Here is a 25,726-nt window from a genome sequence, read left to right on the forward strand (position 1 = left end):
CTACCTTCCATTTAACATGTCAGAACACCCGATGACAGATATAACAGACCCTGTTCCCATCCATCAAAAAAGGTCCGGGGCCATTTAATCTCACCAGGCAGGTGATCTTTGTGTCTCACTCCTTCAAAGAGGAAAAATGCCCCCTTAATAAATGTAGTTTAGAGCATGATTCACAATGATTTCTACCTTTGTTGCTACCATCATCATAGAAAAATGTTTTTGAAGTTAGAAATGGAGCCTCTGAATGGAATTTTCAAAAGCTATTCAATTTCAGTTGATGGGCTGATTTTGTCCAACATCATAATGAAGAGCTCTAAACACAGAAATAATGCTCCATTTTGTTTTATTTTTTTCAGGTTAGTAGTATTCAATTGGTTTTGATTCTGTTGCTCATTATATTCACTCAAAGCCTGGCTCTGAAATCTGAACAGAGACATGAGGATCATTCAAAGCTGAGACCAATTAAATACCTTTTGAAAATATTGTAAAAGTTGTAAATAGTCTGAGAATTTATTGGAACACCTTTATTTGACCCTCAACTGAGCCACATCTTTTTGTTTTTGCCCATTCCCTCATTGATTCCCAAGGCAATTTTTACCGTCTGTATTTCATCACACTCAGCTAAACAACTGGTAATTTCCCTAAAATGGCATTTTCTGCTCTCAGAAGAAGGGACTCAGCTGGTATCTGATACAAACACAAAACTGCCTCATTTGTTCAATTTACGCCACAATTCCTTTTCGTTAAAAGATAATCTCATTTCATCAGTATGTCTCATATGTTTTTTAAAAAACAGCACTACAAAGAAACATTTTAGAGTGAAGTGGTTGTTATGATACTTGCTTCTTTACAAATGGACAGAATCAGACTTACACATTACGTGCACAAGCTAGATTTAGATACCTTTTAAAAGAAAACATTGTTCAAGCACAACCTGCCTTGCAGCTGTAATAAAGTCATTTGCATGTAGCCTATCATGAGAAGACAGAGCGGGAATGTGCGCTTGAGTCATTTCACCTGAGTAGTGTTATCAATCCTTGGGCCACTTATGTGCAACCTGCCTCCAACTGTTGCACAAGTATTATTTAATTTTTCTCTCATTCAAAAAATGAATGCAGGGTGCAATCCAGTTTGCAAAACAGCATGCTACTAAAGTCATCATATCCTAAAGTCATACATTTTCACTATAACATTACATCTTCATTTTCTGTCTTGTAGAATTTGCAATTTACCGTCAGGCAAACAGCTTGGCCAAAATAATTTAGTTTGACTACAGAGGAGATAGAAGCCAAGTTATCATGATAGAATTTAGTCTTTTTTGCAAATGGTTAAACTATCTACAATGAACTTTTCTCTTTGCATGACTGACGAAATGAATACGATCCACTGCTATGACACAAAGTAAGCTCACATTAGGAAAACCGACAGCTGTGCATAGAATTTACAATTGTGAAAATTGTGAAAATTTTTTAAATGGTTATTCATTTCTAAGGTTTTTGTGTATCTGGATGTCATGAAAAATGACTTGATGCTTTCAAGGTGGAAATTTGGTAAATATAACCGATCTTAACCGATATAACAGATGAACAACAATACATAGCTTATCACACCATGTGAATATGCAACCAAACCTAAGCAAAAAGACAGAAGCGGTGTCTGAAAAAGCAGTACTCTTGGTTACTCTTAATTCTGACAAGGCACTTTCTGCTGACATGCATCCATCCAACAGACTTAGGTAGACAGCAAAAAACATGGACCCTGAAAAGCACATACAAATTTTTGAACACTTGTTTCTTTTGCTGTTTTTTTACATGAGGAGGAAAAAACACTGATGAGAAGCTGAGCTTGATTCACTCCATTCACTCCTCGCCATGTAAACCCTAGGGGAGAAAACAACTTCAACTCGAGGCCTGTTTACTCGCTTCCTCCAGGGCAGTTACAAAAATGTAAATCGACAGGATGCATTTTATATCGGTTACTAGTCCTGAGGATCATTGCCTGCACATACACACCAAAAACACTTAACACAGACTTTGCTGCTTCAACTGGCTGTTGTTTGTAAATGTGCTCATCATACTGACTCTCAGCATGACAGTAAAGAGTTATTAGAGAAGAAGCCAATATCAGATGCAGATGTGTGCTGGAAGTTAGGACCTATCAGTCCTATTCTGCTGTAACTCAGCCACAGGTACGCACACTGTTAATACACACTGTTCATATTTCTTGTGGAGCCCGTGGAAAATAAATGGCGGCATCAATCATACAGTAGAGCCAGAAGAGAGAAAAATACAAAATTATCGTTTGAGGTTCCAGAGAGAGAAAAAGGTAAAAATGAATCAGAGATGGGAGACTTGGAATGGATATAAGGAAGAGAAGAGGGCAGGAGAAGTACATAAAGAACATTAAAGACTAAAAAGATGAGCGAGAAAGAGAGAATTATGAAGATGAAAGGGGAGGAAGACTTGAGCACATTCGGAAGAAACTGAGTTCTGTAGAAATGAGAGCATAAATATCAGAAAGACAGATGGCATGTTAAAAAAATGCTCAGAGATACTCTGAAAAATGCCATGCTGAGACTGCTAGTGCATATGTTGCCTGGAAGCTTCTTTATGAATTTTAATTTGTATTTGCTCATTAACCAAGTTAACATATGACTTTCAAAGGAATGAGTTTCCTTACGGGCAGCAGGCTCTTATTTTACATTGCAAAAAGAGAAATTTTAGTTGAATCTTAATTTAGATTCATTTGGACTAATTATATCTAGGTTTATCCAGGGTTTATCAGTGATCTCATGCCTTCATACTTACATTTTAATTTACAACTGTAAAATCCAGAAGTATCGCACCTCACCTCTTCTTTTTTTTGCTTTTTTTCTGATACATTTAGAGTAATTTACAAGAATGCATACAGCTGCATTCCCACATCAGATCTCACATGTCTTCACCCGGATACAGTTGAGTTAAATGGGACTATTTCCTCATCAGATAGTAACTCCACTGAAATTAACAAGTTATTTCTTAGCCTCACAGACAAAGTTTGCCATCTACCACTGAAAATCTGTTGATCATCTCTATTGATTTCTGAAAAGATAATTGTTTGTAGTCCTTATGATAATTGTGGAGACAGAAAAGTTCCTTGAGCTGAGATCTTTTGGCAAAGAAACAATAAAGAGGAGATCCCAAGGCCTAAATAAAAATGTACAGATTACTACTCTGAAGAGAGAGACGCAGAAATCCAAAACTGACCAGTGGTAGGCTGCTCTTCCTCTAGTGGTTTAAGCCAGTCCTGCCGTGGTCAGCCGCTGTTCTCTGGCTTTTATTTTCACATCACATTTCCAACACTTCCTAGTATTTGATTCACCATGCCAGACCAAAATTGGTTATTGTTTGGACACTGTTTGGTTAACAGTTTGGTTAAATAAAGCTGGGGGTTTTTTGTCCATGTGTTGGCAACTACCAAAGTTATCCTCTTCATAGGTTCCAGCGAAGAACAGCGAACAGCGAAGAAAATAAACAAATTTAAGGGTCTCATTCACAAATAGTAAATTATCCGCATTGTTTGTGATTATAAACAAGGCAAATTAAGTTTCTTTCAGTGACATGCACACTGATACAGGCCTAGCAATTTCTCAGCGACCTGCCACTGCAGATCCAGCGGTACCGTTTCAGAACAACGGTCTGATAGTCGAACAGTATCAGCTATCAGCTACTTGTTCAACTAGTGTATCAGTTAATACTATTAGATTTACTCTCCCTTCGGTGCATTTAAATAGTATGCAAACAAGCAGCATTGCCACATAACTGTAATAAAAGAAAGCTTAGTTTAGCTTGATTATAGTGATGCTTGCAAAAGTTGAAGTCCTGCGTAAGGTAGCCTGCCAGAGGAGAAATGTTCTGTTTATCCCTTCAAGTTTGTGCATTACATGAACTAATGAGCCTAAACCTGTCAAGTCAACCTTGGTGGCTAAATGTTATTTATTACTCATGCTTCATTTGTGTGTATGTGTGGGTTTTGTTTCCACAGGTTCATCCTGGTGTTTGGGTGTCTGGTTCTCTCCGTATTTTCCACCATCCCTGCTCACCAGGAATTCTCTTCACACTGCCTGCTCATCTTGGTGGGATACATTCACAAATACACAAGCACACAAACAAATATATTTGCCTGAAGATTGTAGCTACCAAAGAGTGCTTAGTTTGTTCATAATATAGTGAGTTCTAGAGTGATATTAATCATAATAAATCTGTATGTTCAAGATTCAAGGTTAAAGATTAATTTATGAGTCATTCCTCTCTGAATGAAATGCAGCTTCTGCCAGCCCATGAGTATCTAATGTCTTAATACTTGCAGTTTATCTTTTGCTTTATGGACCAATTTGAGTTTTAGATACATTCATGACATGTGAGGACACTTTGGTCCTTACGTTTTGACAGACTTTCAAAAGGCTTTTTGGGAGTTCAGACAGGATTTCAAGGTTCAGACCACAGTTATGTTCAAGTTCATGTTTAAGTAAGGAGTTCTAAATGATTTGTGGGAGGATTCATTCTGTGATTGTGGATACACACAAAAACAGAAGAACAAGTGGATGTGTTTGTGTGCGATTGAGTGATGGATTAGAAACGCTGATTGTGCTTTCTCAGCGTTATAATGAACTGTGACGAATGGCCCCCTGCTTATCAAAATCAACATTAAGTCGTGCTCAGATGTGATTAAATCAGAAATTCACCATACAAACTAAGGGAAGACGTGAAGCAGATGTTAACGGGAAGCTGTGAAACCTACAGCACATTGTTTTCAAACAGTAGAAACTATTCAAATCAGACAGTTTACATTAATTTGTCCAGATATTTTCACCTGTTCATAAGAAGCTCAGATTGTGTTCTTTTAGCTCTTCTTCCAAAAGAGCAAAATGTTCACCGTTGATCGATGACGAAGATTATCTGGACATTGGTAGTGGAAAGATACTCAGGCAGAACTGCCAAAATCTTTGTCAGGTTTTATGGTTATGCTTCTCATTCTCTTTAAATGGGGTGACATATTGAGAAGCTTAAAGGCTCTTCTTACAACTGGTTTCTGGTTGTAAAGCTATGATGCTTTGATAGTGTTAGTAGATAGTGTGTGCTCAACATAAGGTAATGAGTTTAGGATTGACCTTAACGTTGAGTGAAAAATATTCTTATTTAGCTAATCTAACATGTGCTCTATACTCTATTGACAGAGATTGCTAAATTTAAAAACTAGAACAGACTGAACCATTTGACCCACCAGTTATTTCGCATAGCAGATATTTGGGTATGTCAAATCAGGAATTTGGAAGGTACTCCCAATTTACGTAAGTTATAACTGGGTGAATCTGTGTCATCATTAATTGAATTTATTTAAGCTGTACTCTTCCTGCTGTGACCACTTAAGCTTTCTGCTGTGAAGACCTTCCTCACAACAGATCTGTCATAGCAGAAGCATACATTTACTTAATAATAGTATCATATCATAGTGGCTTCACTGAAGCCATTTTTAAGTCATTTTGTAGGTTAATAATTATATCTTTGCTTTTCCTGCCAGGACCCATCAAAATGTTTAGTTTAGTGACTATAAAGCTCTCTCATAAATTTGCATTCAATTATAGTAAATTGTAAAGTAAAGTATTTTTTTTTTTATCTCATTTTGACTTCTTAAGTTCAGTTGTTGACTCTTGTGTTAATGATGCTGTGCTCTTGAAGCATTTAAATGATATGTTTGTGTCTGTGTCCTGTAGGAGTTTGTGATGATTGTAGTGTTTGGCCTGGAATACATCATCAGGATATGGAGTGCGGGCTGCTGCTGCCGCTACCGAGGCTGGCAGGGACGCCTCCGCTTTGCCAGGAAACCCTTCTGTGTCATAGGTAGAAGTGTTTGAATTCTAACATGGAGAAAAAAATAAACCGTATTTTCAAAAATCATTCAAAGACTTTTCTCATGACCAAGCTACGCTTTACAACTTTACTCTTTTTGGTTGGCTATGTAGGGAGATAAAAATTTATCAAATAAAGCTGTCAAAGATAAACTGACTCATTTGTCTTTTCAATGGTGCAGATTATCAGTAAGGCCATTTGCAACTCTTATCGGTTTTAAGTTTGTAATATTACAGCCCCAATTCCAAAAAAGTTGAGATGCAGTAAAAAATGTGTACAAAAAACATCTTATAAGCATACATTGTATTCACAATAGATCATAGAAAATATATCAAATGTTAAAAGTGAGACATTTTACTAATTTGTGAAAAATAATGGCTCATGTTGAATTTGATGGCAGCAACAGGTCTCAAACAAGTTGAGTCAGCACCATGTGTATCACTATCTAGGTTTTCTTTTCTGTTAAGGCCTTCTCTGAAAAAAAGATGTCTGAATACGAGCATTTGTTGCTTTACATTTTGTTTCTGGATCATGTCCACATGTGGCTTCTTCTTTGCATAATAGAACTTTAACATGCATTTGTGGGTGGCACCGTTAATGACTTCTGAAAGTGTTCCTGAGCCCATGCAGTGATTTCCATGACACAATCATGCCTGTTTTTTAGTACTTCCTTCATGTCCAAAGATCATCTATCAAAGGCATCTAATATTTTTGGCTATATTTGGCCTTGCACACAGACATGTGTTTCCATGTTCTCTGAATTGTTAGAGGATATTATATACTTAAGATGATGGAATATGTATAGTCTTTGCTATTTTTAACATTTAGGAATATAATTTTAAATTCCTCCTCAATTTGCAGGCAGTTTTAGGCTAATTCCTGTACCTGCTATATTTACCTCTGAGAGACTTTGCCTCTATACGGTCCTCATTTTATACCCATACACCTTATTAAAGTAACTAGTTAGATTGACTATTGGTTTTCACACTGAACAATTATATTCTAAATTATTTGTATTACATCTTTCAGTGTTTGACCAATATTTGAAGTGTTTCCAACAGCCATTTAAAGAAGTGTAGTTCTCATTACTTCCTTTATTGCATTATTAGGAGAGAAAGAACAGTCTGCTGTGAAAAGCATAAAAGAAGTGCGGGATTTTAAGTTCTAGACACAATGATAGGAGACAACAAACAGAGGGGGAAAAAAGGAACAAAGACCCTGGGATGAACAACATTTGTTTTTTATAGAAGATGAATGAGTGGCGGATGTAGGAAGTAGATGAGTCAACCACAGTTCCAGTTACTTATACCATGGACACAATGACCTTTAATTTTCACTTCTGTACTCCCCAGATATCATCGTACTTATCACCTCGGTTGCTGTGGTTTCAGCCGGTAGCCAAGGTAACGTCTTTGCCACCTCTGCGCTGCGTAGCCTTCGTTTCCTTCAGATCCTGCGTATGGTGCGCATGGACCGCAGGGGAGGGACATGGAAACTGCTTGGATCTGTAGTTTATGCTCATAGTAAGGTAGGATATTTATGTGTTTGTGTGTCTGTTTTTGAAGTTACATTTACCTTGCAGTTGATGTATTTGGAGTGGTAATCACTAGTCAGTGATGGGATGTTAGTATAGTTTAACTTGGAATGATCACCACCATGCAGTGTTTGGCTTTGCTTCCGTTTACCAAAGCTATGCCTGTTTTTGTCCATTTACTGATTACATTTAGGTACATTTTAAATATTCAAATATTAAATGTGGTTAACATGCTGTGTGTCCTGGAGTAGTATACTATGTGATATAGTTGCTGTGTTAACATGTGTGGTTTTGTATGAAACAAAATCTTTAAAATATTTGGCAAATCAGCAAGTGAAAAATATCTGTCACGCTCAATTGGTCAGATTTCCATCGCAGCACATAATAAATATGTTCACCAGGTGTTTGTAAAAGATTATCTCAAATTCTAAATGACTAGTGCTGTATGAAAAGATTTTAAAAAATCCCAAAGGGAGTAATTATAATTTAGTTTTACATAATAATTGTAAAACTTAACTTATTTTTACAATGATTTTAGAGTATGAAGTATCATGATAAGTGGTGTGTGTGTGTTTGTGTGTAGGAACTGGTGACTGCTTGGTATATTGGGTTCCTGGTGCTTATCTTCTCCTCCTTCCTGGTCTATCTGGTGGAGAAGGAATTCAACAAGGAGTTTGACACGTATGCTGATGCTCTGTGGTGGGGCACGGTGAGAATACCCAACACAGATACACACAAAAATACAAAACTACGATTTTACTTGTCAGTACCCAAACCTAACATTACAAAATTTAATCCCAGGCAAAATTAAACGAAGTAGCGCGACTGGAGTCACGCTGTCTATATCTTATCCCAGTGATATATTTCGATTTATAGTTTCAGTTTGACACTAATGACACGGGGATCACAGAAGCCAAATTGAATAGTTTTTAAAGTCGCACTCGGCTGGCTACACTGCACTGTTTCCTCTTACATCCTCCTCTGAAAATGTGGAAACAGACACGACACAAACAAGAAATGGCCCAATCAATAAATTCAATTTTCTCCTGCTGCCAAGTGAAACTGGCCTCTGAGGCTTGTGGGAATGACACTCAAACAGTGTTTTCCTATGCTCTGAGACCTTGGAGCATCATTGTTTTTGGTTGTAACTAAAAGCTGTTATATGAAATGTGAAAAATGGAAATTTAGCCACATGAAACTTTAAAGAGTCAACACAAAAGCTGTCAAGGAGAAAACTGAGCCACCGCCACTAGGGATGTAAATTTAGAAGTGTCATTCGATTATTTGTGTAAAACTACAGTGTGTGTTTGTCCTTCACAGAGACTGATTTTTCGTATTTTTTCTTTGGAAAAATATATTCAAAAGGTTTGAGACATATCTGGAATGATACAAAGTGCACCACTCAACAAATGGTAGTCTCTAAATGCCTCCTACAGGTTAAGAAAGTAATTAAATCTAGCAAGAAAGCAATGTAAATGTAGTGAAAACTGACTCATTTGATAAGGCCATGAGGTCACAAACAAACCTTTTGTTTCTTCACTGTGAAGTTTTTGTTTAGAAGTAATTAAAGTTGACCAACAATTTCATGTTTTTTCCAGTGGGGTTCTACCATCTGACTGCTAAGTTCAAGTAATTTGCGGACTGAAAACTTAAATAAATTATTTAGAAGATGTAGTTTAAGTTCATGGATAGCTGCAACTCAACCATGTGAGGCTCTGTATGAACTGAAGTTGAGTTTTGAAGAGATACGATTGACAACATCATTAAAAATTAATGAGAAAAAACAGCACCTGAATGTGCTGTTGTACTGAGTCTTATATGTTATGCTTTATATCGATAGTAGCTTCTCTTGACTCCAGTGTTTTCAATTTCTCTCTTTACCAAAACTACTAGAAGAACTAATGTATTTTTTAGACGTGCTTCTCTCCGGTAATCTGACAGAAATTCAGTGTGTTAGAGTCTTACCTGAATGACCTCCTAACCGTGATCATTTTCTATGATAATTAGTGAATTCAGTTTTACTGGTCAAACCAGTATCATTTCTGTACTTTAAACATAGCGCCTAATCTAAACAACATTAATGGATAGGCGCATGATTTAGCATACGATCTGTACTGTATTGCTGTAAAAACTTTTTGTGGTTGGCCTTGCAGTCATTTGGCGCAACACCTCTGCATTCATTTCAAAGCGCTCGAGCTGAAAACTGCTGAATATTTGCTATCGAATTATGGTTTGACAGTGCCCTCAGTTAAAGTGAAAGGTAAAGTTTTTGTCAAGATGATAACAGCCAGGATCATTACTGTCAGTGCTTTTAAAATGAGTTCTTCATATCACTGTTAAACACTGTTTATGTTTGTATCAGAGGCTGATCCAGTAATGACTGATGCAGATATATGACTTGGACAGAAACTCTGACTTTGTAAGGATGTTTTAGCCTACCTCAGTTGATTTACTGTCCAATCTTGTGCGAATGACATACATTGTGCTCGCATGTCGCTCCATTTGTCACTGTTGTCAGAGGGTCTTCATGAAGCTGTGATGAACATAAACTGAGTTACCTTTATTTCACATCTTGAAATAGCACGGTTACCTGACTGTAGACCTCTGATCCCTCAGATCACCCTCACAACAATAGGATATGGTGACAAGACCCCACAGACGTGGACAGGACGGTTATTGTCAGCTGGATTTGCTCTTCTGGGGATCTCCTTCTTCGCCCTGCCAGCTGTGAGTGAAACACATGCACATATTATGGTGTAATAACTTATTCCATTTGTCTCCTCAAAATAATTCATAATGATAAAGCTTACAAGAGTAAGAACCACTTTTTTTTTCATTATTCTGCAAAATTTCCAATGGGCCTTTGTGTATTTTGTGAACGTAGGGCATCCTAGGGTCAGGTTTTGCACTGAAGGTCCAGGAGCAGCATCGGCAGAAGCACTTTGAAAAAAGAAGGAACCCAGCTGCCAGCCTCATCCAGGTAGGAACATACCATAGAGAAAAAAAACACACTTCTCATCTGCTGAATTCCTTCTTTTCTGCTGGAGCAGGTGCTGAGGAGCCATATGAATTCAGACAACTTTCTTTCCCTTTATGTGCAAAACATAGCACCTCTGTAAAGTTTGTCTGTTTTTACTCTAAGCCTGTCGGTGTCTGTAAATAGAAGCATGAGTGCGTCCACTGTGAGGAAAAGTGAATGTGTTTGATTACGACTTCTCCTAATATGAGTTTGTGTGTGTTTTTTGCCCTTCTCTGGGCCGTCTGGTTGTGTTGCTGACAAAGACTTATGGCGTGTGAGACACGCTGACGTGTCTCAGGTCCAACAGCAACACACACTGCTGGGATTTATGAGCCGTTTCCATGGCGATCATTCCCTGGGCAGACGCTCCTCCAGACCGTCACTCATTGTAATAGACAAGACCAGCTGCATTGCTTTCTAATGAACAATAAATATCTGCTGTGGAGTGTGCATATAACCACAAGAGTGCAACTGTGTATGTTTCAATATGTTTGCACGTGTGTGTGTGTGTGTGTGTGTGTTCTGTCTGCTTTTCTTTTCCTCACTAACTCCCTTAGTCTTACTTTTTGAAATGTTCCGTCTCAAAATGTAACCCAAATTCTATGTCTGGGCCATTTTTTGTATCAATTTCCTTTAGCTACAGAAATGTGTAAAATATTTGTCAAAATATAGGTATTTATATTATATGGTGAAACATCTTAGTGACACAGCAAGACAAAAAGTTCTTGATTTGAGCATTCAATCAAAATTTAGATCCAAAGACCACAGTTGACTCAGTTTTGACAAAATTACATATTTGGAAGTGGAAATAACCCTGAAAATCTAAATGGTTACCCAAACTGTCTGTTAGAGATTATGTCTGTGTCATAATGAAGGGTTTTCTGGAAGGAATATCTCACATGAGGTTTACTAGGCCTGCCTCCTTCCAAGCACACCTACAAATGCAGCCAAGAAATGCCACATTCGCTTCTCATTATAGCCTATGATCTGCTGAATTACTTGCTTAATGAAACAATCAAGCAATTTTGATTCATTTTTAAAGCAAATAAATTATCACACACTCATGCAAAAACAGTATATCAGTTGTACTAATACATGTAAAACATTGCAGTATATTAACCATCAAAATCACAATCTTATGTATGTCTTAAGTCACCTGATGTTACGGTACATTGAAAATATATGGATATATGTAGAATTTTAACAACAGGCCTAACAGGATTTTCAACTTTTACATCATTTGTTGAAGTAAAGCATCATAATATATGGTAGGAGTAAGGTTTAATTTCCCCTAATACTTAATAAACTTAATGATGGACATTTATGTATTCGTTACTTCACACATACTGTGCATTCACTTTTGTATCCCTTCCAAATATGTGTTTTAGTTGTTGTGGGAACAGTTTGATTTCCTTGAAACTATAGTTGTCTTGCCATATATCACTACATTCTCAGATCTCAATATAACATTTATTAGATAAAGTCATAGATATCTAATTAAATGATTGATTAGATATAAGCTGTGTATTGTCGGCCCCCCTTATCTATAGATTTGGAGTCCAGATGGAGTCCTAAATAACCCATTATGTGTGCATTTAATCATGCATGTTTTGGTCCTTTTTCTGTGGTAATGGCTCTTTATCTAAATTTGACACTGTCTGTTGTCTGCCAAACTCATAATATTTTCCTCTACAGGTAATTGGAAACTTGGAAGCAGCTATGATGTGTTAAAATGTGGATAACATTATCATTTTGTCTGTCAGTGCACTCCCTCATTTCACACATCTCTCCCTGCTTTAAATCACAGTTCGTGTTGTGCATCTGTATGAAGGGCAGGAAATTACCACTGTCCTCAAGCCTCTGCAACTGGTCAATTCTTTAAACCCCCCCTTCTCCATTCAGACTATTTTTCCAAATGACTGTGCTTTCAGAGCAAAAACAAATCTCCAAGAACTTTCAATGTGCTTTTTGAGCAGCTTCAAAACCAACAGCCAACACTGACTAGTCTTTGGCAGGTGGCTGGTGTTAATTTTCAACCTGTTTGTCTAAAGCATTTGGACCATCCACTAGTATCACAGATATTGTAACCAGATCTGGCACCATTGTAGAGGTTCATTTAAGTTCAAGTAAAATGATTGTCAAGACTCTAATGGAAACAGAGGTTTCCTTTAGAATTGGGGTGGATATAAGTAATTTCTGCAGAAAAGGACCATATTTTCTTCCAAATTTGGTGTTGAACCCAAATTATGCATGTTGCTTCTTAAATTACTTGAAAGTTTATGTAATATCAGGCCCACATTTTATAGCCACAATGCACACATGGAACCCACACACCAAAAAACACAAAAGCGCTTTAGTTCATGCAAACAACCAATAAAATGAACTGTGCTGTTTGTGTTATTTCCAGCCTTTCTGTTATATTAAGCAAGATTCAATGGCAAAAGCCAACTACTTGCTAAATCTAATCCACTGATCAACCATATCATGGGAAACTTTGGGTTGCCAAAGTTTTCTATGGTGCTTCAAACTTTTTTGCAACAGCTTTTCTCTATGTTATGAACAAGTAGTCTGTGAGGAAATACCTTTGATATTTTCAATCTAAAGAAAATCTAGTGTGACTTTAGCTAAACATAGGTCATTCCTACGGCTTGAAGGAAAGCCCGACTCAGTGGTGAAATATCTTAAGGGAGAAGCTGTTATACCAGCACCTGCCTCTGTCTACACTGCAGAGCAACCAACAAAAGAATAGGATAGTCAGAAAGACATCACATGTAAATGTCAATAGGAGTTACATTCACTAAATAATGATTGGTCAGGTTATGTAGGTACCATAAAGGCAGATTATTTGGCTGAGCTTAGTGTTGCTAGTGGTTTATCCTTTTGCTAACCATGGCCAAAGACTCACAACAGTGACTAATTCAGTATGATATTTATGTAGCATATGGAGTGTGTGCATATGGGAACATGCAACAGAGAGGGGGGTTGTGGAAGTAGGGCTGTACCTACCCCCCCCCCCATCGTGGTTAGCACTATGCATTCCTCATAAATGCATTGTGTTTTACATACAAAAACAAACTGTCGGAATATAGCCATAAATTGTCGGTTCCTTTTGGATTATGTCAAATCATCAAAGCTATTTACTTAGAAACACAATCCACTCCTCAAATCAGTATTGAGGCCCTCTGTTCTGGCTGCCAGCTGGTTACAATTCTCCTTAAATGTTCTGTGGATGCTACATGTTCACATCTTTCAATCACTTTTCCTCACAGTGTTTGTACAATTGCCCTTCTGTGTCGTCTGTCTGTGTGTGCCTGTTTGTGTTTGTGTGTACACGTGAATGTGTGCGTGTCCCGTCCATCTCTGCTCCCTCCTCCACCCAGGCGGCTTGGCGTCTGTACTCCACCGACGGTGCTCGTCCCTACCTCAGAGCCACCTGGCACCACTACCAAAGCGCCCTCCCCCCCCTCAGGCATGTATCCCCTCCACCAGCACCACCAGCACCGCCCCCACCCCCCTCCGACCACGCCCAAACACAACGCATCAACACTACCCAAAAAAACTAACCAGGTTTTTTTTTTCCCTCCTCACCATCTTCTCTCACATCCTCTCACAACTTTTACAATCCTCCCTCACTCCTTTTTGTTTTCCTCACGAACTCCATTAATTGTTCCATTTATCATTACTTTATTTATCCTGTCGACTCTGCACGTAGTGTGTCTGGCGTAGTTATGCTGCTGATGAGAACTCGGTTTCCATTGCTACCTGGAAGCCTCATTTGAAGGCGTTGCATACCTGCAGCCCTGCCAAGTAGGTAACAACTTACAGACTTACAAACATGGCCGATGCTGCTCAGCCCTTCTCCTCACCGCTTCCTTGGTTGGTGTCTGTTCGTTCTCATTGATGTTGTTTCTACTCTTGTTCCACTGGATGAGTCATTGTTATGACGCATTGTAAGTTTTTTCTATACCTGTATTAACCATTTTCCTTTGTCAGGATGGTCTTGCTCAGCATGCATAACCTTTAACATCCCTTTCACATTCAGACTGTTTCACACTTTCACACACAATTTGCCCGCTGTTTGTAGTCAGGGTGTAAATGTCATGATAAATGGCATATTGGTAGTTCTTGAGGTATTCTCTTAGTTATACTTGACCTAGAGATGGTGGGCGTTTATTTTAAATATTTATTATTGAAAATGCTGACGTGCTATTGAGGTTCCCACAAATACTTGCAGGCCTGTTTAGGATCACTCAAGGCAGAGACGAAAGCTATTGATTTCTGGCTTCAAAAGTTCAGTCTTGGCATTTCTGAGTTCAGTTCATAAACATTTCTTTGTGTGTGTAGATAATATATACATAAAATCCAGGGGTGTAAAGATTGACTAATAAGAATTGGAACCTGGCTTTTGTGTTAAAGATGTGATTACATCAATATGTGGGCCCCTGAATTGAATTAAATGCACTATAAACCGACTTATGGCCTGATCCTACATTAAACAAATGGTTTTACTTTAAATACTAATAATTAACTTTAACTTTATTCATTTATAAGTGTAACCCACAATTACAAATCAAGGACCAACATTAAAAATAGAACAGAATAAAGGTGACATTAAAACATACATAGAAGCAATATACAAAAAGCACTAAAACAGAGTAAAAGCAATGAAAATGAAAGTTGAAAGCTTAAAATGTACTAAAAACAAAAGAGCGTATTAAACAAGTAAAAGTGGAATGTAAGCCATTTCTGCATCCTCTACCCAAACTGGGAGTCGTTAAAAAAAGGCTCTGGCTATGGTCGACGAAGTCTTGCCACAGCCTGCAGATCCTGCTCAGAGTCAGTGTGAGATTCCAGCACCAACATCATAAAAACAAACATAAGAGTGCGTCCATACCGATAGAACAGCAGTGCACTCCATCTGTATGTTAGGAAAGTGTGGTCTGCACACCATCTGAACAGCCTACAAACCCGCCCAATAGCCAAAATCAGCCTAAGTCCCTGCTGTTGTTGCTTTCAGTTAAAAACAAACGCATGTCTTATGGCCAGTGCTGACATGGTTTACAATGTTCCACGAACTCTAATGTCTGAAACCAACTGGATTTAATAAGAAGGAAATTACAAATGGTCTACAGAGCATTGATAAAGTACCTGGGAAGATGTAAAAAAAAGAGAACTACAACACACAAGACAAAGACACTTATGTGGAAGACTTTTCACATCCACAACTAAGCCACAAGTCGGTGAGATAAAGAGTGATTGTGGCATCTATTGCCCGATTTATACCCAAAGAACAATGATCTGACACTTTGGTGACATGATATTGTACAGTACAAACATTACAGCTGTGGTTAAAGACTCCAGCTAAAATATTTCACCCAAAAATGTGTATTAACGTGTATATATACATACATATATAAATATATATACAGTAAATATATATTTATTTTTTCTTCTGTTCCTGGGGGGAGATATACACCCCTAACAAATACCATATTTAGAGCATATCATTCAGACTGTCTGTCTCTGAGCTAATGCTTCGCCTTCCTGTGCATGGCCATAGCTTGCATGTGCTTTGAAACAAGTTATGATGCTGAACTGAAGTTCTTGCTGTCTTTTGGCTTGATGCCTCCCATAATATCCATTGGTGGAACATCTGTATAATGCTATTTTAATCTGCTTGAATACTGATTTCTCTCCCTTTGTCTCCTCCTCTTTATCCCACTAACCACTGAAGGAAAGAGCAGGGCGAGACTACTTACAGGTTTGTATGACTCTCAGCTCAAACCTCCAAAGACACAAACACACACTTAACATTTGATACAATTCTTAGCCTCATGCTATGCCATCACTCTGTATCTGGTCTCACCTGTTTAGCTTGATTGAGTCAATTTCTTGGTTTATTAATCATATTATTGCAGGTTTATTTATTCATTATTCACAGGCTGGGGCACACTGTTAGTTGTTTTTGTTTTTTTAAATAGTCATATTTCTTAGAAAATGTTGACAGCTGTGGTGTTTTGGAGATTTTTATGTTAAAAAGTTGTGGTGGTTGTTTCCCAGAACAGAAGGATGCTAAATAAAGTTGGAAAACCAAGAGAAGTCGCACTGCACAAAGTTTAAACGTTTATTAGCATGTGCATCAGTGTAAGATCGAAGAGTAGAGCTATTATAAGGTTGATGTGTTCTAATAAAGAGAAGCCAGCGGTGTCAGACTGAAAAACAGTTGCTGAAAGAGCTCTGCTGCCTTTATGTTATTTTTTGTCCTTTTTCTTGATATTTCTACATCTCAATTCCAACTTTTTTACATATTTGTCTTTGATTGTTTCTCTTCCTCTCACTGCTGCGTCTCTCTGCACTTGACTTGTAGTCAGGGAAGAGTCGATGGGCTTCTTTGTCTTCGCTCAGTGTGTGTGGGTGTGTGTGTGTGTGTGTGTGTGTGTGTGTGTGTGTGTGTGTGTGTGTGTGTGTGTGCATATGCTTACTCACATGCCTTCAAAGACAGGAGTCTGTACCATGTCTGTACCATGACGCACTTTTTCCATTGGGATGGTATTTATGTAACTCATCAAACACAAGTCTAGGACAGACCGAAGTTGAAAAAGAGGGAGGGGAGGGCAGATGGAGGATTTCAGAGAGAGGGGAAGAAGACAGAGAGAGATTTGCGAGTTTAATTATCCTATATAGTTTTTACAGTGCAGTGCTTCATTGTCAACATTTGTGGCCCTTATGTTGAGCCAGCAGCTTCACTGGCACTTAAACTTAAGACAGCCACACACATACAAGTAAACAATAAGTTTATACTCTCAGCCATACACACAAACAAATGTGCTTCTCATCCTTAAGCAAAAAAGCGTTTAATTAGGCTTTGTTGCTTCCACAACAACATTTATTCCCCAGGAATCCTCCCGTTTAAAGGGCTTAGTTTAATTATGTTTTCCTTTCTTGGAACTTTTTGTTGCAGCCAAGTCCAATTTGCACTTGTTAAATCATAATTATGCACACTTTTATAACACCGTTTCTTCTCTCTGTGTTGCCCTCTAACAAGGGAACACGTAAGGCTCGGTGTTATTAGGGGTTTTACAGACTGTCGACTCTCGGCTGCTCAACAGCGGTAGGTGCAGTGGTAAACGGCTGGTGATTTTCGTTTAAGCAGACTTGTAAACACCAGCAGTAGTAAACACCACCGCAAAGTGCTGCAGTGGACATCATGCTGAGTTTAAGTGAGCTGGATATTGGTAGTGCAAGGCAACATGAAATGAAGGATTAAAGGGGTTTAATCTTTATTTTATGGGTGTAGACAGGTGCAGTATGCTGTGCGTGTTTGCGCTCTGTGGTATGGAGAAGTTTTCTTCAACACTGTGATGTGGGTAACCGAGGGAAAAGGAAATCAACTGATTAATGTGCTGCATGAGCAGAAAGCGATTCATTCATAAAATTCCTTCTCTCTTTGGTTACTTTCAACCTGGATGTAATCACATGTAATGTGATCAAAGCTGTAGCTGACTTCCTGGTTCATTATGTGAAAATCAGACAAGGTTTACGGCTGTTTGTTTCACAAAGTCCCTCAAATTACAGAAATCATACCAAACTAAGTGAGAGAAACTGGCAAACGTGTCACTTTCTTTTGAAAATCAAACAAACTGAATGTGAGTATGACCGGATTGCTGCTTGTTGACAGTGTGTAAAATACACGCTTGGCGTGCTTTTTTAAGACATTTAAATCTCTCCTACACGATTTAAGAGCTAGACCTTAGCAAGCAAAAATGAGAAGCTACACAGTGAGATTAGTTAGAATTTTTGGGTTGAATACAATTCACCTAAAATAATATATATGTACATATATATATATATATATATATATATATATATATATATATATTATGGCATGCCGTTCAGGAAATTAACCTTTGAATATATGGAATGAAACTTTGAATATATGGAATGAAAGGTTCATTCCATATATTCAAGGTTCATTCAATATATTCAAAGTTTCATTCAATATATTCAAGGTTCATTCAATATATTCAGAGTTTCATTCAATATATTCAAGGTTCATTCAATATATTCAAAGTTTCATTCAATATATTCAAAGATTAATTTCCTGAACGGCATGCCATAATATATATATATATATATATATATATATATATATATATATATATATATATATTTGTCCTCCCAAAATAAGAAAAATCTAGGCTCAGGTGGGTATGTCTTTCACCCTGTTTACTCATTCCTCTCTGAAACGTGTCCCCTGCCCTTCTGTGAGTGTTGACTGTGCATCAGTACTGACAGCAGTGCATTTACCCATCCTCTGCTCAACTCCTCTTACCTTCTTGTAACCCTCTTCCTCCTTTATTTCTTTTTTCTCCATTCCCTCCTCTGTCCATCTCTCCATCCTTTGCTCCAGTAAGGGTCTAACTAATGGGAGATTCTTCAGAAGGTATTCTCGGAAATATAGGAGGTACCTACAGTAACATCCTCTCTGCCCTGCCCTCAGCCCAGCATCCCGTGGGAATGACTAACTAATAGCATGGAGGAGAGCGCAGAAACGCAACATCTTTCTTACCTCCCTCTTCAATTTTATTTCATCCTGTGAAGGACTTTGGCTACTGCTGCCTGCTGCCTGTCATACGCAAATAAGACTTTATTTCCTTGTTTGAAATTAAAGGGGAATTCCTCTAAAACTGTCTAAAAGTAGACTTCTTTAATAAGAAGTCAACAAATATCATGTCTAACCCTATAATTCTAGTAACTTCATATAGGCTGACATTCTGGAAGGCTGTTTATCATGATCTATCATAATTTGTAAGGTAAAGCTAAGGATTCGATTTTTTTCAGGGCTACAGCTTCTTCACTATGGGCAAAATTTTAGGATACAAGGTTAAAATTCCCCTTTATTTGACTTTTTCTTTAGTTCATATGTGCCTCTTTCCTTATGTAAATATGCTTCCCTTACAAGGTATCTTCCCAGCGTCCAGCAACATGAATTTATTCAATTTCATTCATGTGCAATAAATAGAATATTGTCATGACTGCTCAGTTAAAGGAAATGGAAATAAACACAGCAATTCATGGAGCTGGACTCCTAACCTTAAATCAACTACATGGGTAAATTAACTAATTTGTGCGATAGTCATTTGCATTTTAGTAAACAAATGTGTCTTTTACTTATTTTACTGCATGTTCCTTGCATTACTGCAGCACTTCTTTCATATTTCTTTCCTTTTTTACCCATTAGAGAGGGAAATTAGGGTATTAAACCATGTATCTACTTGGATTCAACTGGTGTATTTAAAGATTTTTTCTTGTTTTAGTTTTAGTTGACAGTGTGTGTAATACAGCAGATTGAAATCAGAAATGGCTACCCGTGTATTCCTCATTAATAGTATAGTTCTGCTCTGTATATTGGTAAAAAAAAAAAGTGTTGTATAGTATTGTTCAGTATTATATGTGGTTTCCACACAAGTGAGGAAAGTATTCCACTGGATTGTAAGTTTTGGGAAATATGTAGATAAGCAACAATGAAAGATATCTTCCTCTCTATCCTAAAATTCAGGTGAGACATTAAGGTCTGGAAAAAATTCATTTGGGGCATGGAAAATGTGTTGGAACCCTGCATCTCTGTATCAGTGGTCTGCTGCATTGCATGCTGGTCTATTTTCTGGTGTCTATTTATTTACTGCAGTGAGTCTCATCGACTTAGACGTTTTGTATTCCCACCAGCTCCTTCCCGAATATGAACCTAATGTGGAAAAACCCATTTTTCTTTTTTATAGAGATTCTGACGTTATGAGCTATTCATTTAAATTGACAAGATATTAATTGAAGGAAGGAGATAGATACTGATGACGAAAATTGAAGATTAATAGCATGGGTTTAATATTAACAGAGTATGAATTAGTAATGAGGTAAAAGAGTGTATATATACTTGATGTTAGCTAAGTACGTAGGCTGTCATCTCGGTCTAAAGGATTTAGCTCCTTTTGCACAGAAATGGCAAAAGCTCCAAGAGTTTTCTAAAAAAAGAAAAAGATTGAATCATATGCACTGGAAAACACTGTGCTGAGGTTGTAACAAGCTTCTTTCAATAATGTTGTCATTTGTTTAATGTGGGCTCAAAATTAATGTGGTGATGATGTATTAATGTTAGCATGCGTCACATATCACCTTTAAAAATCTCATTAAGTCTGTTTTGAAAAGGGAATACAGGAATAGATTATCAGCTGATCGCGTGGGGATTGCATTGCAGCACTTCAGGTCCCAGCACTGGGGGTTTTGGCGGGCAGTCTGGCTCTGTTCTAGTGTTTTGGGCATGTCATTTGGATGGATGGTGTTTGGTCTAAAGGAAAAGACAGAACATTGCCCTTTGTCTGTGCTCTGAACTCTTCTCCCTACCTGAAGGGAAATAGGTGTTGACAGCATCCCTTTTTTTCTCTCTTTCCTTGTGTCTCTCTGAACCCCAACCTCTGCCACGAACACTCTTTCTTTGTCACCTCTTTCACTCATTTTTCCATCACTCTTGCTCCTTCCTTCTCCCTGATTGCGAATCCTTCTCTGTCTCCCATACTTCTCTCCCCCATCTGCCTGTCATCTTCCTTCCTCTTCTCTTTTCTTTCCATCCCTCTCCTCAGTCAGAAGTTGAGCTTTAAAGAGCGGGTCCGGATGGCGAGTCCTCGAGGTCAGAGCATGAAGAGTCGGCAGACGTCCATCAATGAACGCCAGCGCTGTTCCCCCGGCAACGAAGTGGTGGGCAGCAGTGAGCTGATGGGCGGGAGCCCTGCCAAAGTGCAGAAGAGCTGGAGCTTCAACGATCGGACCAGGTTTAGGCCATCGTTGAGACTGAAGAGCCAGACTCGCACCGCTGCCCCCGATGGTGAACCAACACAACACAAAATATGTCATTTTATGTAGTATATGTACACCAGGATGATTTCATCTAAGCTAACCATCAGTCTTTACTCAAACCACAGAAATTACTCAAAGTTTTAAGGAAATCCTGAAGTTTTCGTAGATTGTATTTGTCAATAAACACTATCAAACTCAATTCTAGAAAGATAACGCACAGATATTGATGTAGTTATATTGCATTTTATATAGATAGGTCAGTATGGTACCATATTTGAAGAACTGTGACTAACTATTTGTTATATGAAGATAAAGCTTTGTAATTATGATCCTACCAGTGGGCAGTTTCTTTCCTACAGTTTCATTCTTTCTGTTCCTATCTGTATTATGGAAACACATCTAACCCCACATGCATGTTAATGCATGTACAGTTCAGAGTGAGCAAACTTCCAGTTTTCTACATTCAATAAGTCTTTGAAAAAGAGAAGGATATGTCTCCAAAATAAGCTTTACTTTCGATTGTGGCGCTGTTTAATATGGTTTCAGATGCTGCTGCTCTAGTGTGACACCGTGTGTCTTTTTTTTAAGGTTGTGTCTTGGATATTCAAACAATAACAGGGGCATTTGTGTGAGCTCCATCATTCCATCCCTAAATTCACGGTAGATTTTGCAGTATGCTTTTGATCACCGTCCTCCCTCTTGATTGATCACAATGCCTTTACATACACAATTTGTTGATTGGAATAACTTTAGAAGAATCCATCCTCCCCTCCCATCAGTGCTGTGTCTCTTGTGCAGCGTTTTTTTTTTCATCAAATGCTGCTCTTTCTTTTCTCAAACCGTAACTGTGGTGATTGCGGCCAAAGTGCTCAGTTTTAACAGTCCACATCACACGTTTCCAAAATGTCTTGCATACTTCAGCGCATACTTTGCACACTTAAGATGTTGATTTCTGTGATAAGCATGCAGGTATTCGTTTGAGGACTCTTCCAGGTGGGCCCTGTGAGCAGTGAAACCGTTCACCACCACTTCTTTGTCTTTGTTAAACTTTCTGGCTAACTCTTTTTTAACACTTTTATGAAGACGTGCACTATTATCTTAAAGTTTTCTTTCAGTGACTTCCACAGTTTCTTACCTTCACCTTAACTGCTATTTATTGAGACGGTGGAGATTAAAAGCTGTAGCTTTTCCTCCAGTCCTCCCACACTTTGTGAGTATTTTCAGATGGCATTAAAGCCATTAGGATTACACCAAATGTTTTTAATTTGATAAGTAAGTATAACCCTACATTAACATTTAAACAAAGGTTCAGTATAATTTTTGTTTGCTGCAGGGTTTGTTTTTGCCTAATTTAATTTTTGTTTGCCCATTTATACCAATAAATGATTAAAAAAGCACAATTAAGATAGTGTAGCTTATGTTTATGTTATGTTTATGTATTTAGCAGACACCTTTATCCAAAGCGACTTACAAATGAAGATATAACAAGCTATATAAAAAGTTAACAATAAACTTTTCTAATGGCTTGGTGTCTGAAAAATACACGCTTTAGTGAACAGTAACAATTCTGTCACCTTTTTCAGAAAAACTTCAGGTTGCAAGCGGATGTTTTCAAACAATTCTTAGTTTTTAGAATTGCTCTTTGCCCCATTGTCAATCTGGTTGTTTAGTTAAAGTAATGTGACCATTGTGAAGAGACACAGAGGAATATACCCGTATATACCTGTAACTTTGATTAAATTTGTTCACCTAAGAAGCTGATAGATATTAATTTTGACAGCCTTTGAAAGTTCTTTTGTTCTTGTTTGATAAGATTTGGCAAAGCATATTCTAGGCTTTCAGATGGCTTGAGCTCAAATCTTAGTAAGTGTTTGTTTGAGGCCACTGTGATGCCAAAAGATCTTACGAAGATGGTGAAACTTCCTTGAGGAAGCATCAGTGATGCTATTGGTATTGTCATGGAAAGCATTTGTGTTTCTGAGATTGTTTTGTTCTATTAAAAAAAGTTCTTATTTGGTTCTTTTGATAAGATATTCTCTGAGCTTTCTCAGTATTATATATTCTCTCTACACTGTAGATACTGTACTCAGAATAATGAATGTTATACATCAATCAGATTTTTTAATCTGATGGAATGATGAATGTTGGGAAATCTTCAGTCATGGATTTCTATAACGAGATTACTTGAAATCTCACTTACAGCATTCTTAATCTGTGCTCTTTGAAGGAAGTCTGAATATAACATGAAGACGTACTGTATATGTAGATATTATGTAGTACCCAAGTGCTTTTCTTCACATCTCCCAGTAACTCCTACACGTACTCCTATTAAACAGCAGTTTTGAAAGCACTTCTGGTTCTCCTGTTATCCCCATGTTTCAGTAGTTTGAACTGAACTTTTATTAGCTTTTTCATGCTCTATATCAACTCTGGTTCCATCTTTTCTATCAGCTTCTTCCTTGCTCTTTCTTTTTTCTGTCTGTGTCTCTGTCCTTATCTCCCACTTTCATAATTATTGGCAGTATTAAGCATATACATACCCTCTGCTCTGACCTCGTGAGCAGAACTGGCAAAAAGCTTCCCATTCCTAAAGATCCCATCCAAGCAGAGCATAAATTTTCACCTCCTAAAAGCCAAAATTGTATCAGTTTAAAACATTCTTTGAGACTCCTGTAAAGAGTCGCTCTGAAGAAAATGTTTTATGAGTTTTAAGACTGGAAATGATTTTCCATGGGTCTATGTTTATTGATGAAAATGCTCTGTCTCGCTCAGTGGACACAGGCATGACCACAGAGGATTCCTTTGATGAGAGAGGCTGCCATTGCGATGTTACGGTGGAGGATCTTTCAGCTCCCCTCAAGGCTGTCATCAGAGCTGTCAGGTGAGCTCCTGCTGCTGTTTTATTACATGATGCATGTATCCAAAACATGTTCAAACCAACAGAAGACTTTAAACCTTTGAGGAGATATAGTTCACTTGTGAAGAATTAACCGTCACCTCACAAATCTGCATTTAAGTACTGTGTGAAGTTTGGCTGTATTAGTCACTGAGCGCATGTTTGGTAATACTGTCACTAAGATTACACAGAATAGAAAGTCAATTCTACAGTTTCTGCTCCAAAGTAAAGCTTTTAGCCGTCAGTCAGTTCTCCCCACTGCACCTACCACCAAAACTTAGTTGAGTCGTCTCTTCAATTTAGTCCCACGATTTAGTCCCACGATTGCTGCAGATCAAGCGTGCTGTGGGAACCCACTATGAGTGATCACAAAAGAAGCATATCGAGTAGTGTAAACAGTACAACCCTCCGACGACTCTGATGAATCTTACAGTGTAAACTTATGCTTTTTAAAACTGAGAAAGGGCATCGTATTGATGCTTTGATTCTTTTTTTTTTTTAAATAGCTCTCAACTGTCTTTTGATTTTTGGGGTGACAGTGACTAAACTGGTCCGTCTTTATGACTGACTATTAAATTGTTGTATAAAATCATTCATTTCACAGAGTCTCTAAAATTGAATTGAGTCAGGTTTTTTAAAAAGCCCTACATTTTGTTTTTATCATCCTCAATAAATTTAATTGAATATATTACTTAATACATATAATGTAAATCCCTTTCTTGCCTCATTGCTTCTACATATTTCTAGATTTGAACCACATACATGTATTTATGAGTGCTCACGTGGGTAATGTAAAGAAGTTTTTTCAGTCTTGCTTTTTATATGTTGTACCACTGCGGGGTTTAAATGTTTGCCAGAGATGGATTTCAAGGATTCCCAAGTAGAGTATTTTTGTATTGTGTGTGCATGCATTTCAACAGACCTTAACAGACCTTGTATCAACAGTCTCTTACACAGGCACCGGCACCCTGTGGGCAAGTGTTTAGCCAACCAGCGCCAAATGATTCTGTCACTCCACTGCTTCGTCTCAGCCTCTCCATATTTTTCATTGGAAAAATGTCTATTTCAAAGCCACATTTGGTCCAGAGTTTTTTTTCTTTGAATACAAATTGGTTGGAGTCTTCTGTTCTCTATAAATTTCTGCTGGTCAACGAGAATGCAGATATTGCTATCCTAATTTTACACTCCAAATGGTCCAAGACAGGATAACCAGTATACCTACATAACAGTGTCAAAGGCTTTCCAGGCAGACTCATGTGGTTTGATCCAACTGAGGAGGTACTGTTGTGCAAATAGCTAAAATCTTGCTGTGTGCTATGGTAGAAAGTATAAAAACACAGCTTTCTTTGAAAACAATCAGGATGTCCATGCTTGTGCTGTCCACCCCTGAATGTGCCTATAGTCAGCACATAGGCATCAGAACTGGACTATGAATCAGTGGAAGAATACATTTTATTTTAAAAAATTGCGTGAATCTGTTCCCTTTTTTGACAGAAAAAGCAAAAGCAACCTTGGGTCCTAACTTTTGACAAATGTCAGCC

General features: G+C 37.8%; 1 pseudogene; it reads left to right on the forward strand.

The window, feature by feature from the left end:
* Positions 1-25,726, forward strand: part of LOC140312807 (potassium voltage-gated channel subfamily KQT member 5-like) — a 105,464-nt pseudogene that overhangs the window by 68,698 nt on the left and 11,040 nt on the right.

This window comes from Leuresthes tenuis, unplaced genomic scaffold (assembly GCF_036924035.1).
Source record: "Leuresthes tenuis unplaced genomic scaffold, fLeuTen1.0.hap1 SCAF_8, whole genome shotgun sequence".
Taxonomy (NCBI): Eukaryota; Metazoa; Chordata; class Actinopteri; order Atheriniformes; family Atherinopsidae; genus Leuresthes; species Leuresthes tenuis.